The 24,212-nt window shown below is 37.1% G+C and overlaps 1 protein-coding gene across 1 annotated transcript in view; it reads right to left on the reverse strand.

Moving 5' to 3' along the window:
• Positions 1-24,212, reverse strand: part of ADGRB3 (adhesion G protein-coupled receptor B3) — a gene marked incomplete at both ends in the record, with an annotated part of 447,304 nt that overhangs the window by 43,285 nt on the left and 379,807 nt on the right. The window lies entirely within an intron of this gene.

Genomic DNA, 24,212 nt, shown 5'->3' on the forward strand with positions numbered 1-24,212 from the left:
AACACTGAGTGTTCTGAGCAGGGACAAAGACACAAAATAAATCATTCCAGCAGATTTTTCTCTACACATTTACTTTGACCAGGGATCATTGCAAAGACATTCTGGTAAACCAGTTACAAAATTACTGATTATAAAATCACACTGAGCTGAACAGAGAAAATGTGGGGATACAAATGCTCCTAATTGCAAGTTAAATTTTATTCCCCTCCATGAAGAAAGACCCTGATTACAAATCTAAATTTGATTTTTTGATTTTTTATTTAAATTTTATAGAACTTTAACCTCTTGGAATACACTGCCTTAGATATTTTTAGGCAGGTTTAAGTATCATAACCTTAACAATTACCCGGGATATTGTTTTTATGGGCATCAGTAATTTGTCATCTGAAAAGTATTTTGAGCACATGCAGTTGGCTTTCCTTTGTCACTGAAGCCCTTAATTAAACTTCACATTGTAGCTTACATAAATGAGCTTCCTGGCATAAATGATGATCTGCCCTCCACTTTGTTGCTTAAAATGCCAGTAGCAGGCTATAAAATGCAGTCTGCATAGCACCCCAGAACCAAAACCACACCAGTAATGTTGAGAATATCCTTAGCACAATTTATCCTTAGCACAATCTAAAGTGTCAAATTATGTTAAAATTAAAAGAAAAAACAATTCACACCCCAAACATCAATGATGTAAATTCATGAAAAAATGAAAAATGTAGATATTATTTTATGCATCATACACATGTAACGGCTACCTTACACTTAGCTTTTTATTAAGGCTAGGTAAAATTTTTTACTAAAATCCCAACTGAGCAAACTATTTAGGGAGTGAATATGTATGTTCCTACTTATATATAGGTGATTGTATATATTGATTCAAGGCTGATAGGAAGGATATGACATATATGATACCCATATATTACACCATGCATCTTTTTTAGTTCATTTTACATTCTTAATAACTTTCCAATATGTTTTGGTTTGAATTTTCCATGGTGTTAATTTTTCCAGATTCTTATCTGTAATCAGTTGTGCTGGTTAACTCCAATAGCTATCTGGAATACATATCTGATAGCTGATAGCTGATACCAGCTGATATTAGTATTAGCTGACATCAACCTCTGAACTTTCAAAAATTTATGCACTTGAAGAGTCAAACATAATGATTTCCTGCTTTGAAATTACAGATGTGACAAACACATTGTCTTCAAATCCTGAATCAAATTGTCTATTTAAATCCAGAGGAAAGGGGCTCTGTACAATTGTATACAAGAGAACTGTTAATTTAAAAAAAGCAAGTAATGTAAACTGGAAAAAAACAACAGATCTTGAAAATGCACTAGTTATTCCATCCTATGCTTTGCCATTAATTCTTATGTTTAGATGTTGCTAAGGTATATGTATTCATAAAATCTAGCCAGTTAAAGCCTGACTAGTAGCAGTATTTCCTGAATATGAAACCCCTCCACCCCACTTACTTAAAATGAAAGTTCTGCAATGAAACACACAATAAGTACAATAGAAAAATCACAAATGTCCTTTCTTTAACTGCTGCTTCATACGTTATGAATTCCTACTACGCAATTTTAATTTGCTTTCCTATCAATGTTCTTGCAAAAGCTAGAGAGTTCTGTTGGAGCAAGAATTTGACAACAAAATTACTTTTGAGGAATAGTACAGAATTTTTTATGGAGGAACTGCATAGATAAAAACATACCCTGACAAAAAAAAAGGTGAATATACAATTTCCCTTGTAAATAATGCAAATACAAACAAATCCTGAACTTTTGGTGAAAACACTGCTAACTCTTATGGTTGACTTGAGTGCATACGTAGGATTTAATTCATAATTTATCCTCTATACTGAAAAAAAGGAGAAGATGATAATCTGAGACAAATGTGGACACAGCTACTGTGGAAGAAAGAACTGTGATGAAAATGTTAATGATTGTGTTGAGCACAAAATGAGAAAACAGCAGCAAGTTTTATGAGAAGCAATCTGTGCTCTAGCTGGAATATATGACTGCTGATTATATCTAACTTCTGAGTGGCAGACAGGGGTCTTTAATGAACAACAACAGTAAGCCTGTATCACTGATATAACAGTGTATTTGCATCACATGCCATCAGAAAGATGCAAATCAGCCTCAAAACATCGCCAAACAACCGCTGTGGGATTGTGATTACAGATTCACGTGCAGGCAGTGCTTGCAGTGATCTCAGCCTCCCTCCCTGCAAGAGAGCCATGGCAAACAGAACTGCCCCCTCCCAGACACAGCCATGGGCTCAGCACAGTTGTCCAATACCCCACTGGAAATCTGGCTTTTATGTACTTCCTTATTTTTCCACTTTGATAAATAAATAGGGAAACAATGCTGCTCTGTCTGGGAAAGCACTGTATCTGGGAAGCCAATTTCCACATAGAAACAAAAATTCATTTTCACCAAAGGTTGTTATTAAATGGGCCATTGAATATGTCTAATTTTAGAAAGTACATATCAGCATTTTTTCTTTCTCACCAGGTTATGGACTACTGCCAATTGCTCCTTCCTCTCCTCTTCTTCCTTGGCCAGGGACCACCACCTCCCCTCACCTTCCTGCAGCATCACTCAAACCTTGTGGCCCATCACTCACAGAAAACCACAGTATATCAGCCTGCCTGCACCAAGAGATAGTGGCACACATCTTCCCCATTGCTTTAGGAGATGCTTTGCATTTGCTTCTAATTCTAGTTTATTAAAACTCACTGAATTAATTACCTGTGCTGAGCACCTGTCAACCTGCAACAAAATTAATTTTAACAGCCTAATTTATTCACTATTTCTTCAAGCTTCTGAAATTAATTTAACTGTTACTCTAACCTCCTCTTCCTCCCATTGCTCTTGTTCTTGGCCCCCCATATGTACTTGTAAGTGGGGGAAGGGAGTTCTTCTGTCCTCAGAATGCATAGTTTCATGAACTTTAGTTGAGTCTCAGGTGTTTAGCTACCTGGAATATCTAAGTAAGACCACTCATCCCATTTTAATAAACAATATACTATTGAAAGCAAGAACACACATCAGGTATCAAATTATTTACTTCTCTGATACTTGTAAGACACCTACTTCATATGAGTGTACCAAAGCACAGCTTAGATATGTAAAAAAAAATGCAAATTCAAAGCTATGTGTTCTAGTGATTCATATTTTTAACGTAATAATGATGAGTAAAGTAGAGAATGCATAATTTTTTATGACCTGTAAATGTAGGTCATAAATGTAACCTCAAAATAAGAATTTATCAGTATTCTTTGAGCATCTGGCTGTTATGTTTTGGGTTTTATTAACAGAACAATGGTATTTTTTTAACAGAATAATGTATGGAATTTTTTTTAATAGCAGTGTCTTCCACACAAAGGCAAAGAGAAGCAAGAACACCTGATTTGTGCTCTTGCCCCAAAACAGGTTCTTTTTCCTTCAATGAACTTGTGGGTCCTGATAAACAGTATAAGAATCAAAGGTATTTGAAAATGAACATGAAAATGAAATCTGTACTGGTGATAGAAAAATGAACAGGGCAAAAATCCACTTGGATTATTTAATGAAGTAGAAATGAGAGGTAGTAGAAAACCATTTAAATAATAAAATTTCTTAGAGATTGTAATCTTGCCCTTGACTTATCTCTGAGGAGATAAACCTAAGGAGAAAAATTAAATGGGTACTATTCTTATGATGTTCTGATCATGCACTGAGTTCACAAACAGCACTTAAAGACCACAATAATGAATAAATGAAACAAAGAACAAACAAAGCAAAGATAATGCCAAGGACACAGTAAAAAGCAGAAAAGTAATCCTATGACAAAATGTGTATATTTTATTGTCTTTTGGGGATTCTTAAGCCATGAACTCTCAAACAGTGTCTTTTTCTTCTTTAAATCAAAAATGTAAATTCACAAAAGAAAATACTGCTTAATATTCTGAATTTTATTTCTTTATTATCACTTATTTTGAAACAGATTTGGGAAATACAGTATCTTTACCTCAAGAACAGCAGACTGTCAGAATATAGGGAGACAGTATATTGGTCAGATAATATTGAATGCTAGATTAAATACTGCTTTACAGAGTAAAGTGACATTAAAATAGATGGACATTCAGAGACTGTGGGGCAAAGAAGCAAGAACTTTCTTTTCAGGAGTGGTTTTCTGGAAGAGAGATAGATTTTCAATGAGAAAAAAATATGGCAAGGGAGGCTGCCTCTTCAGTTGGAAACATATTTGAAACTCTTAGGATCTTAAATGCCTGAGAAATCATAGCTGAAATCTTTCAGGTTTTTCTTCCAGGATCATTAATGTTGCTGAGACCATAAAGCTTTGATGATACCATTTAAAAAATCCCATGTTCCTTTCTTTTTGGCAGACTCCAGTGCTGCTAACACCACTTGCTCAAGCAAAGAACCCAGGAAATCTGATACTGATATTGAAAATAGCAATATAGTGGAAATAATTGTTCTAAAATAATGTTATTTGTGTTTTCAACCAACAGCTATGAAACTCTTTAATTAACACAAAGAAAAATTTAGGGATCTTCTAAAAGTTTTTTCCATTGTCCTTAGCAGTTGCAGACTCAAGTGGTTTAACTTTATTACATTTTGTTCTGATATCTCACATGATAGCCCAGAATAATTATCATTTGACTTCATGTGCATTTGTGTGATGAGATATGCATAGTTAATCATTATATTGAAGGATTCTATATGTGGTACAAGACAATGTGACTGGGAGACTTTACCTGGATTTTTAAAGCAAGCCACTTTTTCAGTGCAACAGCAGTAATCTTAGAGTAGTTAGGCGATCTGCCTCAAAAAGATAATGAGTAGTAACTAAGGACACCCAATTTTCTGTCCTTCTACTCAATCATTTTGTTTACACACAACAAGCAAGATGCCTTTCTAGGTTCTGATAAATAGCATATAAGCTGGCTGTAAATGACCCAGCTCCTTCTACAGTTCCTTTGATTTAGTTTACAATTACACTCCCATCTTTATCAACAGCACAGCAATCTCACAGCAAATTTTTTCCAGTATCCAATTTTATTTTTCTTTTCTTTTTGGTATCATAGGCAAATTATCACAGCATTTGCTAACCTTTGGGACCATTTCATGCACCGAGTGTCAGGGTGCAATATAATTTGTTCAGCTACTTTGATTTAAGGTTTGTTTTTATTCACTTCTGGAATCTGTCCTTTTATCTGACCATATAACCACAGCGATCCTACTGCAGTAGTATAAGTGAATCCGGAAGTAAACTTACAGTTTGAATTGTATTTTTTCTCTGCATTTGTGCTTTCCATATATACTTTTAATGTCTGTCTTACTATTTTCACCTAAAGTTTCTTCAGATACTTTACTAACAAATTCAGTTTCTGCTCCTCTTTTACCTAGATTTACCTTAAAGGTATTTCTAAAAACTACTCATCTATGAGTAAAGCATTTACAATCTCTTTTCACATTTATTTATGAAGACCAGTCAGAATGTCTCACATTTTTTCCCAGGTGCAGATCCCAGCAAGAGAAGTGCTGTTTATATCTGATCCACTAGAAGTATATGGAGCCTTCTTTTTAACTTCTGCCCTTTGCAGCTACCTTTCTTCAAAGTTCTCCCTTAATAGCTGTTGCCTCTATAACTCATATCAACAACCTCTGCACTTAAATCTTTCACAGTATAGCTGTACTTTGGCATCCCTCATGTTATGTCTATAGAGAACTGCTGGGTTGTATGCAAAATAATTCCTCTGCTAGCCCCTATTCTTCTCCAGATCTTATAATACACATAGCACAAAATTCCAGCAACTAGATGTGAAGGGATAGTCTCCTGTCTTTTGGCCTGGAAAAGAATCCATTAAAATTGCTAGCTGCATGTGCAAACCTTCCTCACTCTGTCATGTGGCAGAATGTCTACACCAGTAACAGCAAAGGTATCCTTTATGCATTGGCATGCGCATAAATTGTTAGGGAATTCCTTGGCACAGTTTTGACCTGAGCCAAAAATTGTTCTCCCAGCCCAGGCGCACACAGAGACTGAAAGAGGGCCTGGGCCAGGAACCCTTCCTGACAGTCAGATTGCACTCAGTGTCCTCCTGCCCTGGAGGGCTCGGGTGTATGGGATGGAAGCCATGCTGTGCTAATTTGCCTTGGGACTACAGAAATATTTGTGGCTCGTTTTGGTGACTAGGCTGGATAGAGGCAAGAAGTCCAGCTGGATAATTCATATTATGCTGAGCTATGACTAATATATGAGACAGTAAAATTCATTCCATGTTGTTTACCACATTCTCTGGAGACTGTCAGTTCAAAGCTCAAGTTTTTATTGTTTAACTCGGGATTGCTTTCTTGGTGACATGCCTACAGTAAAAGCCAGGTGGAATACAGTTCTCATACAATTTCCTTACACTCATACTCATTTTAGTCCTCCTCCTGGTTTGGATTGTTATTGCCAGGTTATATTTAAGCAAATGAGGTCTGAACAAGCAGTATCACAGAACAGGTTACTCAGAGGCAATTTAATTTCTTCGATTACAAAACCTGGCAACAGAATCTCTTCCCTTTCTGCCTTTGTGCTGTGAAGATGTAAATTTTTCTGGGCAGGCAGGAAATGAAGGAATAGGATCCTCTATTTGTTTATAGGATTAATTCAGAAGTCAGTGGAAAGACTCCCATTAATTTAAGTGGGTTTTATACTGGGTGTTACACCTATAGAATAAGGGAGGAAAGGTGCATGAGCAGAGGCTTGTGATCTCGCTTCTCATCTTAAGTGCTTTAAATGTTTACAAAGTATTGGATGAGCATTTTTTCTGGTAAGTGAATTTGGCCTACTTCACATCATGAATTTATTGTATTGGCTTTGATGCTAAACACTTTAAACAAGGAAAACATCAGCTCTGTCAGGACAAAATAACAATATTTTAACTGTGACCTCAAATAAGTGTGTTTTGAAGTTTTTGAAGCTCAGAACAAGAGGTTTACAGGCAGATATAAAAGAAAATAAGAAGCCCTTTAAAACTCTAAGGCATAAAATCAATTTATATAAAAGTTTTTCAATTCCTTCCTGACTAATTAGTCTCAAATTGCTATCACAGTGTTGTAATAGTGATGCTTCCCTGTGCCAGAGAAGACCCTTTCCTAATTGTCTTTTTTTTCTTGGTGGTGGGTTTTTTTTTTTGGCTTTTTTCTTTTTTTTAAACAAAACAAAGTGATAATGCTCAGTTTAGGTAAAAAAGTGGAAATCACCGGTATGCTTTCTCAAAACAACTGCTTCATTACTGAGCAACTGAGGAATGAGAATTAAAAAATTAAATTGAAATTGACACTATCTTGAAAAATTGCTCTATAAAAATAGCTTTGTGAGGTTTTGCATTACCAAGTCTGAAAGATTTATTATTTAAAGAAGGATAAAATATAGATTTGTGGATAAAATATAGATTTGTTTTTTGAATTGATGGGCGAGCAAAATCAACCTGGTCTCTGAACACCATTGAAAAATTAGTTATGTTTTTGTATATCATTGCAGATAACAGCAATATAGAAGCAGAACTGAAGGTGCAGTGTGAACAGAAGAGACTGCATTCATATCGATGAATGCACAGTTTGGCCTGAAAAGTCTCTGCAACTGGGTGTGACTCAGAGGAGAAAAGAAAATGCATGCTGGCTGTCAGAGTGCTTCTACTGGGCTGTCAGAAACACTTCTATTTACTTGGGAACTATGCAAATTAAGGTATAGATTATGGATCAATAATGAAAAAGCTTCACTGATGTTATTACACTTTGGTTTTCAGGTTGTTTCTCAGGGACTGTTTCTAGGCTCTGAAAATTCCATATTCCTTTAATTTTAAAATATGGAATGTGGGGTGTGCTCTCTTAAATGAAGACAAATGTTCTTGGCAGGTTTGAAGAGATATAATAATGAGACAACTACATTAACAGTGAAGAAAAAGCTGTTTGACTGTAACATATGATGTGCTGTATAATCACTTCAGCTTACTACATAAAGATATTCAGCTTTTTAAATCTCTCTTTGGGTTTTTGCAAGTAGAAATACTTGTCTGCATTAGCTATATGGCTATACCCGTTTGGAGAAGAATAGAGAATACAAGAGCCAGTAGTCAATTAGCACGATGAGCAACTCATGTTCCAAAGGTCCTGAGTCTTCCTAGCTTTAATTTATTTAAAAGTTCGAGATGGGGGCTGTGTGAGTAGCTAGGGGCAGTGAGCCAGGATTGGTAATGAAGAGGTGGCTGAGCTGAGCACAAGGGTTACACGAGTCAGCAATGTCAGCAAAGAACAGAGTTGTTCAGAGCACAGTTGAGAGGGATCTCCCTACAGAGTTTGGAGAAAAACAGGAGGAGGTGTCGAGGCACAGACAAAGGCAAGGAATTGAAGCAGCTTCCTTGAAAAGATGGTGTAACATAAGAGGGTAGTAGAATGGATACTGATATATGAGATTTCAAATTCCCACAGGAGGATCCAAATGCAGCAGTGCCAACTGATGTCCTGGTGAAACAAATTACCAGGAAAAGCTGCCATTAGGTAGACAGAAAATACTGCCTTGTGTAGCCCCATAGTGCAACATATTCTTGTAAAAGAATTTTTTCTTCTAAGAAAATGTGGTTATCACTTGAGTATTGCTACTCTTAAATCTGATCATCTGTTTGCTCTATTTTAGATTTTTATCTTATTTGCTAACAATAAAATTGCTGTAATTTTAGGGAGCTTCCTCAGCAATCAAAATGATGCCTAGAATGAGAAGTTCAACAACAAAGCCTGCAGTTGGCTTTCAGTGAGTCTGACTGTGATGATTATAATGCTGCCATATGAAAACAGTCCATCCTCTTGTCTGGGATACTGGTGTCAGCAAAGATTCCTTCTCTGCATATCTGTAAGAGTTTCATCCCTTTACATGATTGACTGAAACCATTGAAGCGAGAGCTTTGCAATGCTATTACAAGGCCATATGTCACCTACCTTCATTCTTTTTCTGATTTTTTAAAAAATCATAGTTATATACATACGTCTTAAAAGTCTTTATATAAGAATAATAACATGAAAAGGATGATTTTGCCCCTAAGAGCATCCTCAATTTCAAGCATGCTCAGTTTTCCTCCAAGGAAAATGTCTTTTAGGATTAGCAGTATGGAGACAGTAAGAAATTGTCTTTTTGAAAGAAGTAGTTTAAGTCCAAAACAGAAAGAATCCAGGAAAGGGAGATAGTATGTACATTATTGTGGCAATCCAAAGTCTTCTCATATCACATAACTTCAGTTTATTTTTCAAAAATAACAGATAAAACAAATTTTTTAAAGATATGCTATGGTTACATATATTTGTACTTGCTAACAAAATGGGTAACAAAGCACTCACTTGTCCTGCAGCCAGCTGGAATGGTATAGAAAATGTCTATATTAGTACATTTCTTTCTACTCCAAAATAAGGTGGCCACATCCAAACTGGTCCCTTGCCAGTTCCAAGTATCCCAAGCTCAGGGAATTGACTGGGATAATGCTAGCTAGTGTGGGACAAAATCATGCCAAGAGGCATGCTAATTAATCCAGAGTATGGATGACTTTATGCCAGTGCTTGGGGTCATGCCACCCACAGAGGCATGTAGAACACTTTGACTTTGTTCTCTTATGCAGTAAAACATGAAGTGGGCTTGAGCAAATATGGTGGGCTGACCTGGGCCAGCAGCTAAGCACCCACCCAGTCACTTGATCACTCCCCCAGCAACATGGGGAAGAGAATCAGAACAGCAAAAGTGAGAAAAACCTGTGGGTCGAGATGGTTTAGATGGTTTAATAAGTGAAAGGAAAAAAAGCCTGCACCAAGTGATGCAAAAGCAGTCACTCACCACCTCCCACCAGCAGACTGTTGCCCAGCCAGTCTCCAAGCAACAGCCACCTTTAAAAGTCCAATGCTGGTTGTATTGCTGAGCATGTTGTCATACAGTATGGGATAACCCTTGGTCATTTGGGGTCAGCTATCCTGGCTCTGTTCCCTCCCAACTTCTTGCCCACCCCAGCCTACTCTCTGCCAGGGCAGCTGAGAAACAGTGAAGGTCTTGATGCTGTGTAATCACTGCTCAGCAATAGCTAAAACATCAGTGTCTTAGCAACACTCTTTATTCAGAAATCCAAAACACAGTGCCATACAGGATTCTGTGAGGAAAATTAGCTACATCCCAGCCAAATCCAGCACAGAAACCTAACAATGAGCCCAAATGGAGGCTGTGTGTGCATGTGTCCCCACACATGCCTATGAACAAAGGGTAACAGATGCTTTTGAATGTGTTCATATAATGTGTAGACATACACACACAAACAGGCACTTTTAAAAAAATTAATGCAACTGCATTTGAAAGTTGTTAATGGGATGTACATACGTATTTATGTAGTTCACCAATTTTTACTGTTCCTTTTAATTGAAAACCTAAATTTATTTTTTTATTCAGAAATAACATATTCTTTCCCTTTAGCCTTAAAATCAGAGCATATTATCACACTAGAAAAGCAAGTGGAGGTAGTGTGACCCTTGGATGGTTTGTGCATTGCAAAACAGTATTTTCAGCAGACAGAAGACAGAGGCGACTGCTTTACAGCTCTGTATCAGATCTTGTCAACCTGTGTACATGAGAGTGAATGCAGAATGAGCAGAAAGAACAGAATCTCCATTTTGGGCAACTGGCAGTGTCAATGCAAACTTATTATACAATAGCATCATGATCACATTAATTCCTCTTATGGTAATGATATTAATTTCTAATGCCTTTAATGCATTAGCCATGGGTTGTTTCAGAGGCCATCCATTATTTTGTTCATGCAGAGATACATGTAATGGTAATGAAGCTCCCTCATCCTCAGGATTAAATTTCATTTGGAAGAAAGAAATTCTTAATGAAGGGCTTTATTTAATACAAAAAATAGCTTAAAAAAAAGGTTATAAATTTATTGTCCCTCTAAATACAGAAGAGGGAAAACATTGAGTTTCTGTGGGTGGGCATGACCCCCGTGTGTTTCTAATGATATTAATGAAATCTCATAATTTTTGCTGGATGGAAGATTGTAGAGCTATGGATGCATGTGCACACTGAGGAAATCAAAGGAGTCAGTTTCTTGTCATTTTATACCATGGCTAGCAGGATGATGGAAAATTCATGGATGTTGAAAGAGAAAAGCAATAGCATCCACAACCAGAGAGAAGCAGCTGTGACCACACATGTATATGGAAGTTTGATTAAGAATGGGAAGGTGAACAATAGGTTAAAAATCAGCTAATATTTTGATATTAATTTCTATTCATTGCTTTCACAAGAAGGAAAAATGTCAAGAATTTTTTTCTTATAAAAGGTGAAAGCACTTATGCTGTTAATACTTTTGCATTGTCTTCCAGAAAGGCGGAAATTCTGTGTGGTATCACATTCATTCAATTCTCTTTATCTGATATGTTAAACCAGTAGGATAAAAGGTTTAATATTTATGACAAAGCAGTGTGGAAACTCTCATAATGATTCCTTTAGCATGATTTAAAAAATTTGTAAAGTTGTGATTATTAAAGAAGAACACTATGACAACCTGGCTGTTTTAAAGGAACAAAGAATGAAATGGTTTTCTAGAACACTCATATGCAGCGGAAGGAGTTGTAACTAATAAAAGCTCTTCCATCATGTTACTTCAAGCCAGGTTTCTTGAAAAAGGGGAATAGCAGCCTTTTTATTGGCTTTGGCTTTCATGCCTGTACTCCACTTCCCTCTTGCTTCTTCTCATAGAGCCACAGAAAAGGTTTAGCTGAGTTAGTCCATACTTATGATGTAATGTAACATGTCAGCACAATCTGGAGGAGGAATCTGGGGCATCATTACTTTTAGGACAGCACTGGTTCCTCACAGATACCAGTAGGAAGAAGGTTCTTCCTCCTGTATGTTCTAAATACATTCTCCTTATGGAAGTCACTGTAAGGAGCCTTGTGAGGACCCAAAGCTCTCTGCAAGGCCTCATATCTACTGGTTTCACTTTTGTTTAACTGCTAGGGAGTCTAAGAACATGAGCTTCCTGCTGGGAACAAAAGAGGTTTCCAAATGAGGATGGAAAAATATTGTGGAGAGAGTGCCCGGAGATTTCAGCAAGACGATTTACAGAGAACTAGCACCTAGCAACATGATAGCTTTCTTCGGGAGGGCATTATCTATGCTCAGGTAACACTTTCCAAGAAATTTGAAGAGCTTCCCATTAAAGATGCCTACAACAGTAAAAGAGTTACAGTGTCTCAGTATTTCAGGAAGCAGGAGGAAACCAGAAAGTCGACATGATCAATTTAATACAAATTAAATTCAATATAAATTTCTGAGCAGTGGACACCTAAGCAGTGACAAGAGGAAGCAGAGAGTGTAAAAATTCCCCATTATGAACACTCATTTAAAACTTATTTTATTCTTGTATCACATGAAAGAAGATGGCCTGAGATCACCATAGTTATCTGGGCTATTTAATCTGCTGCTCCACTCATAACATAATAGTGGCCACTTAAACACACAGAGAGAAGATATTAATGTTTTATAAGAAGGTGTTTTGTAGTCTTTAATAAAGTGTTTGAGATCACTGTGTGAATGAGCATATATTTTACCAGAGAGGATGGAATTACACAAGCCTACACCTTCATGGACTGTATATGCTCTGTGCCTGACTCAGGCTGCAGTCTCCTTGAGAGAGGAGGACCTGGTGCTCTCCCTCTGTGTTGGTACAGAGCCCAGCACTCCAGGACACCTGATAAACGTGATTGCCAATAACATAATCACTCAGGGCAATGCCTTGACAAAGTTTAATTCTAGTAGTGTCTGTACCCCAGGGGATTTAATATAGCTTTCGGCATTAAGTACATCAGTGAAAGTCAGGTAGTAAAAGAGCAAGTGCATTTCTTGAAGGCTTGTTTTATATATTAGTCAAAGGGCAAACAGAATTGCTCAGTTTACAAAACTGCTAATTTATCTTCACCCCACATATCTGAAGAAGGACTGATTTTGCAGTGCTACTTACCCAAATCTATCACTGCTTAATAAATTACTCATGTGTTTTTGGCTGCCTCTTGTCATTGATTTTAGTTCTAGTCAGCTTTAAGTGTGCTGCTATTTCCTTGTTCTTTCCTTCATTAATATTACCTTCTCAATCCACACTAGGAACGTAGTTTCTAAAGATAAATTGTTTTCAGCCCTTGAAGGTGGCAATGCTGTGACAGCTTTATGGTAAGTGCTTGCTACTAACTACCTTAGAACTACTGTTGAATAAACTTCATCCAGATGAAGTGGCTATTTAGCGACTTTTCTTCCTCCTCTCCTGTAAATAACTTTGCTAATTTTAGCCATTAAAAATGTTTTTTTAAATTTTTTTTTACTATTTTATTCTGCATTTTGTTGGCCAGTTGTAAGACAGCTTGCTGTCTATATGTGGCACGAAAGGATTGGTTGATATTACTGACATTCTTTTTTTAAAAAAAACTTTTCTGGTGAGAACACCCATTTTAATTACTCGATTGATCTCAATAAACTACCACCAATATATTTCAAAACTTCCTCTTAGAGTTTCTTATTCTAAATAAAAAACTATCTAATATTAAATATTCAATTAAATAAATTGCAGAGTTCATAGTATTTGTAAGAAAATTGCTGGTGCTTAAAAATATAAGCACATTCTGATGAAGCTGAAATGATGACACTTTGGCTTGTATCACAGTGCTCTGGTTTTTGCATAAAACATAACAGCCAACAGGATGCAGCCGATCAACTGCAATTTTGTCTGAGTGTTGGATACACATGAATCAGTCTCATCTGTGGTGCTTTTTAAAATTTACTTCCAGTTATTGTGAGTGACTGTAAAGACAAACAACTCTGCTCAGGATACAAATAATGTAATTTGCATTCAAATAAAATTTTAAGTGTTAGAACTAGGATGCTCAACCTATTATTTTATTTTTATGTCATTGATACACAACAAAAATTGAAATGTGGAACTCACTGCTTTAGGATTTGAAGGTAGCCAAAGAGATAAATGAGTTTAAAGTGGATTAGAGAATAGCCTGACTGATGGATGCTTTGGATGGAGTCCTAGCTCAGAAAATCTTTAAACTGCTGACTGCAAAAAGTCATGAAGTGATATCAGAGATAGGATCACTCATTCCCTGTTTCTGTAGTCCTTCCTGTATGTCGGGTTAATGTAGACAACACAGTGAATAAGGTAGATCACTGAACTGAGCGGATACTGCTGTTTTTATGTTCTAAAGCTGGCAGAGAGCAAAATTATACCAGATAATTTTAAAAATTAGGTCACTTCATGAGGGATAAGAATTCTTCCAGTGTGAAGAAAACCCCTTTCTTCTACACGGTGAAAACAAACCCTCCTCTATTGTCTGTTTACACCAAGGTCCAGATTCTCAGTAAAACTCTTCTGTGTAGGTAGCCCAGACCAGCACCAGCTGCTTTCAGTCCAGTACTGCACAGGACTATCAACCCCACTTCATCACAGCCATCACTCTTCAGTGTTAGCTTTTTTTCCTCCAAAAAATAACATAAGCTTCAGACCTACTATTCTTACATGAAACTTTGGTTTATTATAGCTAAATAGGATTTTCAGAAACAAATTTCCTCCACTTTCATAAAGATTTCTTTTTCTCTGTGAATTTAATGGCCTTTTCACGCAGTCATTTTGGCAGTTCTTGGGGAATAGTCCTATTTCCTGCTTGTTTGTGGGCATTTTTCATATAACAGCAGAAGGGAGAGGCAAGTATAGAGTGAGCCAGATATGTAAACCTGCCAAATAAGGAGAGCTCAGGTATGATGTGTAATATCAGAAACCACTTGTTAACGTACTTAGAATGTGTAAATCTGCTACTACAGACAGTGAAACTGCTAGCTGGCTGGATGACCTTGGAAAACTATTTTATTTTCCTGCCTGTATTTGCCTCCCTCAACTATAAAACAGTGATGCTGACACACACACTACCCTCATCAAACACAAACTCAAAACATTTTATGTCCATGCATGTTTGCAGTAACTGGATTGCAAGTTGAATGTATCTTTCTTTTTTCCTAGTAACTTTTCCTCAAAGAACATGAAAGAAGTTTAGTGGGATGTCTTTGAAATATCTATTTAAGGGAAAGGTCAAATATAAAGCAAACAAGCACCTACTCTTCCAAACTCGACAGGTGTTTGTATGTGGACATTGTGCTTATCTTTCTATCCATATTGGTCACTCAGCAGAATAATGCAAGAAGGGGAAGAGAGAGACAGAGATTTTTAGAAAAATCTAAATAGGTTAGAAAATGTTGCCATAGAGACCGATTCAGACACCATAAAAATAGCTTCATGTATTGTTGATATTGTCCTTTTGCCTTCTGCTATTCTATCCGACTGAAGTAGACAGCCTCAGCAAGATGCCCAGAGTCATCAAAGGCAAAATAACAAGTCCATGAAGGATCTCCCAGGTTACTTTGCATGCCTATCAGCAAATTTGGGTTTAATTACTTGATTCAAAACCTAGTAATATAGCTTCTGGAAGACAGGCCAAGAAATTTGGCTCTTTACAGCTGCTTTGTTTTATAGGAGCTTCCTGAAAATTCTATAAATTCTCTTCTTTTAAAATAAAAAACTGTATGTGCTTACATTTTGGGGTTTGGTTTACTTTTGTGAGTTGAAAACATAAGTAGCATTCTTGAAATTGAGGGCTGGTGATATTTATCTCTCATAGTCTGCATATTTTTAGCCAGTAAAAGCTATTTGGAGGTTTGGGTTTGTTTGGGTTTTTTTCGTTTGGTTGGGGTTTTTTTTGGTGTGTTTTTTGGTTTTGTGTTTTTTTGTTTGTTTGTTTGGTTGGTTGGTTTTTTGTTTTTTTTTTTTTAGCAAAAGAACAAACTGATGATAAGAACATTAATTTAGGATAAATTTTCTGTTAACAGAAATATTGGTTTCACATTCAATTTTGTCACAAGAATCATTGCCTGGTCTTTCTTGTATATGCTAGACACATTTCTTTGACACATTTTTCTAATTTAAAGATATATTTTATTTTATGTATTTTTAAAATAAGTTTTTAGGAAAGGAATGCTTCAGGCACTAAAACAGGCATCTTCAGAAAAAAATTCTTATACAAATAAAAAAGAGAAGGAATACACATTACCATGTTTGTAATAAAAATGCACAACTGAGAATAGTAGCTGCACTGCTTCCCACTCCTCCTGTGGCTTAACCCCATTAAACAGGACCAAGTGAGCACTTGTTTATTTTATCCCAGTTTATCCCATTGGACTGCTTCACCTTGTTGTAACCCCATTTTCTAGTCCCTCTTTTGAAATTGATATGACAGGCATATTTATACATCAGTTCTTCCAGAAGTGAGGGATATGAGACCTGTGCTTTGTTTTGTTAACAAAGCCACTAGAATTAATGGAATTATATCTGCCAAACCATGGTGATAAATTTTGAAGTAATCTTCCTAGGGCAACTGAAACTAAATGGGCAGGATCTTTGCTCTGTGTGTGCCTTTTTTTACGGGCAAGGGGATGGTTTGCCATAGGAAATTCCAAAGCCATAATACTGACAGATATTTCATCCCCTTTGCCTGTGTGTTTGAGGTTTGGTAAAAGGAGGTTTGCAAGGCTCATCTGGCCCTCACAGCTGGGCCTGGGTTAGAACTCCTGCTAGGTACAGATGGGTTTGAGTGCAAAGCTCACCCTGATCCACAGCTGTTGCCCATACTGTCTGGTCAAGAGATTTGTTTTGACTGTTATTTCTGACATTGGAAAATTTCAGTTTGACCACTAGAAATGAGTTGTGTCTTTGTATCAGAAGATGAAACAATGGGCTGGGCAGTGGTCTGTGCAGCTTTTTAGAGGGGAAGACTACAACATGCAAAAAGATGAGGACAGTAAGCAGAAAGAATGTCCATATTTGAGAATTTTTTCAGCTGAAGCTCAAATATTAAGCATCTTATACTAGGCCACCCATAAGGAGTGGAAAGAAGCATGCTATCCAAAGGAGGAATAAAGAAAAAGAAACCTTGCAACACCACTGCAAAGGTGAATTAACAGGAAAAGAGGAGACTTCTGAAAGAAACTCAAATCCAACTCTCTGCAGTAATGAAGCCAAGATTACAAATGTCTGTGTGATAAAGGCTACTATGAGGGCCTTGCTCTGTCTAGAGACTTCAGCAGCATCAGGGGCTTGTAATATAGTTGGCAATATCCAGGCAAACATTCTGATCCATGACACAGGTGACACTGCAGAAGACCCTATATGTCCCGTCCCAGAGAGTCACTGGAAGAAAAGGATACAACTAAATACAAGGAAGTTTTCATATTAATAAGCTAGGCAGAAAAAAAGATTTGATAATGCCAAAGCTATTGGAGGGTTCCAGGAGTAAGAGAGGGGGAAAAAAAAGAAACAGATTTTAGCTGCTGCAGTTCAGTCTTGCTGAACCCTGCAAAAACAGAACGTTAAAAGCAGACACTAATAAAAGACAAGATAGCTGATAGCATCAGAGATGCTAGTTTGCCAGCACAGCTTTATTTAGACCCAGATCTCACACCAGGAAAAGTGAGGTCTCACGAAGCCTTAAAAAATAGCAACACAGTTTACGTGTTAGCAGCAAAAGAGGGATTTTATCAGGCAATATTGAGGAAAAGAGAAAGTCACAACTGTGAAGAATTAACTGAAGCCCATCAGGGAAGCTGAGCATTTATAAGGACATGCAGACAAAACCATTTGCTGTCTGTAGCTCACTGGGCATTAAATTGAATGTCAGTGACCAAAGTGTTATCACAGTCAGATGTTAATGCAGGTTCCTGGCAAATCCACCCAGCTAAACAATCACTGTACACCTGCTGGAAAGCCCTTGTAAGGAAGCTGTGTATCTAATGGGTGTTGGTCACAGACCTTCACCACCTGAGCACCTCTAGAACAACCATTCAGGCTGTCTAACTGCTAGTGCTTGTCCCCTCCCTGTAAGCAGAACTGGTTGTGGCTCAGACATGATTTCATCTATAGTTCTAAATAGCCAAATATATGACCAGAATATGTGCATTTACAGCAGAGATGTTAACCAATATGGTACATCAGTAAATATAGATTTGAGGTCCAAAAAATGGGTATCTCTCTGACTGGAAATATGAATTAGGAAATTCATAAGTGTGACACAAATAAATAGGAAATGCAGACATTTTCAGAAAAACCTTAACTATCAAGAGTGTTTCTAATTTTAGACAATACCTGACTATGATGAATAAATGGAGAAAATCATGAAGACTATTTTTAATTTTTACATTTATAGAGTCACATACATGACTTACAAAGTTACAGGAAATGTAAAATAAAAGAGCCATTCTAAGACTATATTTTTTTACAGAGTTGTGCTATAACAACAACAATGTTGGGTACAGTATCTTGTAATCAGCATGCCATAGGAAAACACATAGAGAGAGTAGTTGGAAGAAGACCAGGCAAGAGTTATGGCCACGTGAAAAGTCTTTACAGAAAATGGAAAAGGAGATACTAGCCGTTTTTTTTTTTTTCCTATCACATTATAATATTGAAAAAAATATGAACACTCAGTGGAATTCTCTGGTTCAAAATTTTTGCATGACATTCTACATTAGACTTTAAGATTTTGACTGATTTTTTTTAGCACTGAATGCAGAGGCAAAAAACTTTTGTGACAGTGGCCACTATCCACTGCTTAAATTAAGCAGCTACCAATACAGGGAAAAAAGGCTTTAAAGAAAGATTTTCAGGTTTACATTGACCTTGTCTTGGAAACAATCCCAGCATTTTACAGTTAATTTCAGCAAATTAAGAGATTAATAATGAATGGACTAGATTTGCCAGAAACCTGTCAAATTCTGCCAAATAGGGAATTATTAGTGAAGTCAGCATTTAACAAACATACTATTGTTTGGAAAGACTGAATTGATTGCACACAACTGATAGCCAAATGTTGAAGAGACAGCACTATCTAATCCATATTGTAATTCAGGAAGGGATGTCTTCCAAAATTTGAGTGACACCAGGCTATAAGCAAAATCAGTGCACCAAGAACAATAACCTATATTGCTCTAATTGAGTTCAGACACTAGAAGAATAAAGTGATGGAAATAAGCAAACAAAAAAATATACTTTGTCGGATTCTAGAAAACTCTTTGGCAAGGGGTATGGGGAGTTTTAGACTTTGCTTTTGGACTTGTTTTGTTTGGGGTTTGGTTTGTTTGGTTTGTTTTTCCTAAGAAGAACATGGGAAAATTCCTGTAGCAGTGACTTTGCTAGATATACTAACTTGATTACAGTTTCAAGACTTCACCACATGCACACAAATCAAGTCAATATTTCCAAAATGCAGACCATAACTAGACTACCAAGCTGAGGAGGGATAGGCTATGGGTTCCAATACCTGGTAGGGGGCTATCCATATTGCTGGAATGCTGGCAAGGTCTCTGCCAAGCAATACCACTCTGTGCGATACTCATCACACTTCACTGGACAGCACAGGCCAAAAAGCTGCATGGATACAACTTGCTTCTTCTGGAAGGCAAGAGCTTTTATGGATTACCCTCAGAGCCAGAGAACAGGTCTTGGCCCATTTAATTAATTGCAGATGTATAGATAAAGCCAAAGTCTCTGAAACCCTTGTAACAAAACATGGATCTTATTTTCTCTTTCTGAAAACATTTGATTAATGCTTCCCTTATTGCCTCAAGGCTTAATTTAGACGCCAAAATTTTCAGAAAGTTTTCTATCATTTCTTTTTGCTCAAACATGCCTGGGTACTTATTATATGAAATATTACTGACAGCCCCTCTCTCCCCCTGCATTTGTGAAGTGAGAAAAATAATATTTCCCTCCACAAGGACTGTAAGGACAAATACAGTGATGAATGTGAAACTCCCAGACAGTGAATTACGAGAACTACATACCTTTCTTTGTGTCAGAGGATTTTAGGGAATTTTAAGACAAAGACGAAACTAACGCATTTCCTAATTATCACTAATATCTTCATGGAAAATGTTATAAAAACAAGACAGCTTGCTTCATCCTCTTCCAGATGCATGCTGTCAGGAAATAATTTATATTTCATTTACATACTTATTAGCTAGTTTTTATGGTAAAAGACTTATACTCTTTTCAGTTTTTTCAGATTCAGCAGTAGTAACATTTGTACTTCTCCCCTTACCTTGACTGTGTATTACCTGTGTGTGGTTCAACTAAAGCTGCAATCTTTTCAAATTTTCTACTACTTGAACTTCTCTGGCCATTGCATGTCTTCATACTTATCCTTTCTCTTCACGAATAAGCACTAAGTGCCTTTGTATTTGTATACCTATATTTTTTTTTTTCTTAACTCTTGTTTAATATGAGTTAGAAGTTGGAATACTCTTGTTCTCATTTTGTGGCACTTAGACCTGTTTTGAACAGGAATAAATGGTTTTGTGAAGACTTTGACAGTAAACATCCAAGTCTTTTATTTAAGTCTTCCAAATAACTCCAATTTTTCATAGTGTAGCACTTTCAACTAAAATGTTTTCGATGTCCGATGGCAGATTCCCATCTTTTAAACACCTCCTTTCTTTCATCCCTGCACTGCTGTGTGCGATTACTATAGAATTAAATAGGGATTTGGAATATAGCAAACCTCACAGTCCAAATTCTTACAGTTTATTGCCCTTCATAACTGCTGATGCTATGCAAAATATATTAAGGGACTAGTTCAGAGCAATTAAACTGGAATATTATGCAAAAGCACTTTCACCTTCTGTATTCAAATATTAGGTATCAATTATGCTTTTATTCACTGTAGATAAAACAAAAAGATTATATGAAAGCAGGAAAAATTTAGATCATCTAATAGGAGAAAAACTTTTGGTCATGTATTTGCATTTACATTCTACAGACAATTACAGAAAAATCCGTATTCAAAAATTGTTTCTACAGGTGAGATTCAACAATAGTAAAGTCATTCTAGGTGCAAAATGATGGATAAGATGGTGTCAAACAAAAAATTGAAGAACTGTAATTAAAGCCTTATGTAAAGTGTTGTGTGTAAAATGGTCTTAAATTCTGCAGTATTCTTGTTGTTTGAAAACTGTTCTCTATATTTGAAGTGGATGGCCAGTATCAGTATCAGCTCACAAAAAGGCAAGAGTAAGCAACTCAAAGTAGAGATGAGAAGACCAAGTCTGCATCTATAGGATGAACTTCTCACTGATGCACCTCTAAATGCCTAAGCACCAGTAATAATTTGGTCTTCTCTTTGGAAAATCCCTCCTGTATTACACATGTAAATCCCCTTCTTTCTAGAGGGCGTGTGTGTGTAAGGGTGTGGGTGTTGCTTTGGGTTTGCTACAAACTCATTTCTCATACTGGTGAATGGGTGATGGTTGTGTCAGATGGCAGATTTCTTCTGTTACAAAAGAAAAACAGGAGCATTGTTTCTTCCTCTTTTACACTAGTTGGTTTTGCTGGTCTAGCAACTTCACATTTCAAATTGTCGTGTTGTCTGTCAATACAAAAGTTTACTGTACAGTAATGGGAAACATCCTATTTATTACAAACAAGGGGCAAGATGGCTTACTCAACACTCAAAGGTACACTGATCAAAGTCACTTGCCTATTATTGCTACTGTTACCGGCTATTTTATGCAAACACAGCTTCACTGCTGCTTCACCTGATATTTGTATCTCTTATGTCTAGAATTTTATATTCTCTATTCTCCACTGCAAAAAGAAAACTACAGGTTTGCATTTGAAGACAATGAAAATTGGTATCTGGCTTTTGACAATTTTGATACTTGTATATTCCCAAGGGTGTAATAACAATTTAAAGCACTAATATAAATCTATGTGCCTTTTACATCAACATTAACTTTTTAATTGAATTTATGATTTTTTGCTGTATTTTAAATTATTTTTCCTTTAATCTTTCTAGGTTTTGTTTAACCTTTGTTGTTCTATTCTTTCCTTTATTTCTGTTACAGCTATCAATCTCCTCTGAATAGACTCTTCAGTACTGACATTCTCCTACTCTCTTCTATAGTCCTTTTAGCCTTATTTGCCCCAAGCACACTTCTCTGTCACAGAAAAACAACCTTAGTATTCCTTATGGAAATCCCAGATTCTTAACCAGTGAGGGACACAGCCAAAAAAAGGTGTATTTATCTAAAGGTTCATTCTGGAAAGATGGATTTGAAATTTATGTCCTATACAAAAAACTTATATTTTACCATACAGTTGTAACCATAAGCAATTAAGTCTTGTAACCATTAAAGAAGGACAATACCCTGTCATTCCAATACCCTGTCCAAAAAAAGCCTAAGGCTTGAAAATTCTGCTGCTAGCTTCTACTTGTTCTATGTGTGTTATTGTATTTTCTCCAGAAACCAGATTTCATGAAGGATGGACAACACATCATTGCACTGAGTGCCAAGACAGCTAGACAATGCGTTGGTACTCCTCCTGTATTAATGGTACACCCACTTTACTTTACATCATCTTCTCCACTTTCACTTGAAATGCTTGAGTGTCTCTCCTGCATTCTCACCAAATATGAGCTGCCAACTCCCTCAGATTAGAGGACTGGGCAGTCACCAGTCATATGAAGTTCAACAAGGGTAAGTGCTGGATTCTGCACCTGGGCCAGAGCAACCCTGCATGTATGGACAGACCGGGGAATGAGATGCTGGTAAGCAGTGCCACAGAAAGGGACCTGGGGGTCCTGGTCGGTGGCAAGTTGAACATGAGTCAGCAGTGCCCTGGCAGCCAGGAGGGCCAAGAGTGTCCTGGGGGGCATCAGGCACAGCATCACCAGCCGGGCAAGGCAGGGGATTGTCCCGCTCTACTCTGCACTGGAGCAGGCTCACCTCGAGTGCTGGGGGCAGTTTTGGGTGCCACAATGTAAAAAAGACATTAAACTGTTAGAGAGTGTCCAAAGGAGGGCAGCAAAGATGGTGAAGGGCCTTGAGGGGAAGCTGTGTGAGGAGCAGCTGAGGGCACTTGGTCTGTTCAGCCTGGAGAAGAGGAGACTGAGGGGAGACCTCACTGCAGTTACAACTTCCTCATGAGGGGAAGAGGAGGGACAGGCACTGATCTCCTCTCTGTGCTGACCAGTGACAGGACCCAAGGGAATGGCCTGAAGTTGTGTCAGGGGAGGTTTAGGTTGGATATTAGAGAAAGGTTCTTCACCCAGAGGGTGGCTGGGCACTGGAACAGGCTCCCCAGGGAAGTGGTCACAGCACCAAGCCTGACAGAGCTCAAGATGCATTTGGACAACACTCTTGGGCACATGGTGTGACTCCTGGGCGTTGTCCTGTGCAGGGCCAGAAGCTGGAGTCAAAGATCCTTATGGGTCCCTTCCAACTCAGTGTATCCTGTGATTCTGTCATTCTGGGATCATGCCATATTAAACTTCCTTCAATTACTATGATAACCTTCCTGCTTAAGTAGGAATTTAGGCCGCTTCTATTCATCTGGTTTTGGTTGTCTGGCTTGCCTTGTGGCTGAAATGCTAATATATGTGATGTGCTTACATTGATCAAAAATAGGAAGAAAGCATAATGGAGCCATGACCTTGCTTCACAGTGAGAGAACTTGCATAAGATATTAGAAAACTTCACAGATATAGATGGACTTTTGTCTAATCAATTAATTATACAGTTCTGAGGTTCCTTACTCTATTTGTGTAGGTTAACTGATAAATCTATACAAATACAAGAATCAGATTTTAATGGTTTTTCCAAAAGATGTCCTTGTTGAACTCTTTAGTTATACAGAATTATAACAAAATACTTAATGACCTTCTTGGTCTTAAAAACATAATACAAGTATAGCTTATTTCTTTAAAATGTTAAGGAAAAGGTTTTCTTATTGATCAGAATAGGGTTTTCTTATACAACAGTCTATACAGCATTTTGTAATGAGATCTTCAGGAAATAATGCAAGTCATATGCTGTAAGATAAATGGGGAAATGAGAAGTGAAAAAATGTAATGCACCATATCATGCTCTTTGCACAGCAACTCAGCCAAGCAAATATGAACAGGTAGAAACCTCTTGTTTTACTTTCTATGAAGAAGGTGGGGAAATAGTGTTCAGACTTGGACAAGAAGGATAAATAATATTTCACATGTTAAAATTTGGGTTTTGTGCTGTAAGGTCCTTCAGTT

Source organism: Coloeus monedula (genome assembly GCF_965178545.1).
Source record: "Coloeus monedula genome assembly, chromosome: 2".
In the NCBI taxonomy this organism is placed as follows: domain Eukaryota; kingdom Metazoa; phylum Chordata; class Aves; order Passeriformes; family Corvidae; genus Coloeus; species Coloeus monedula.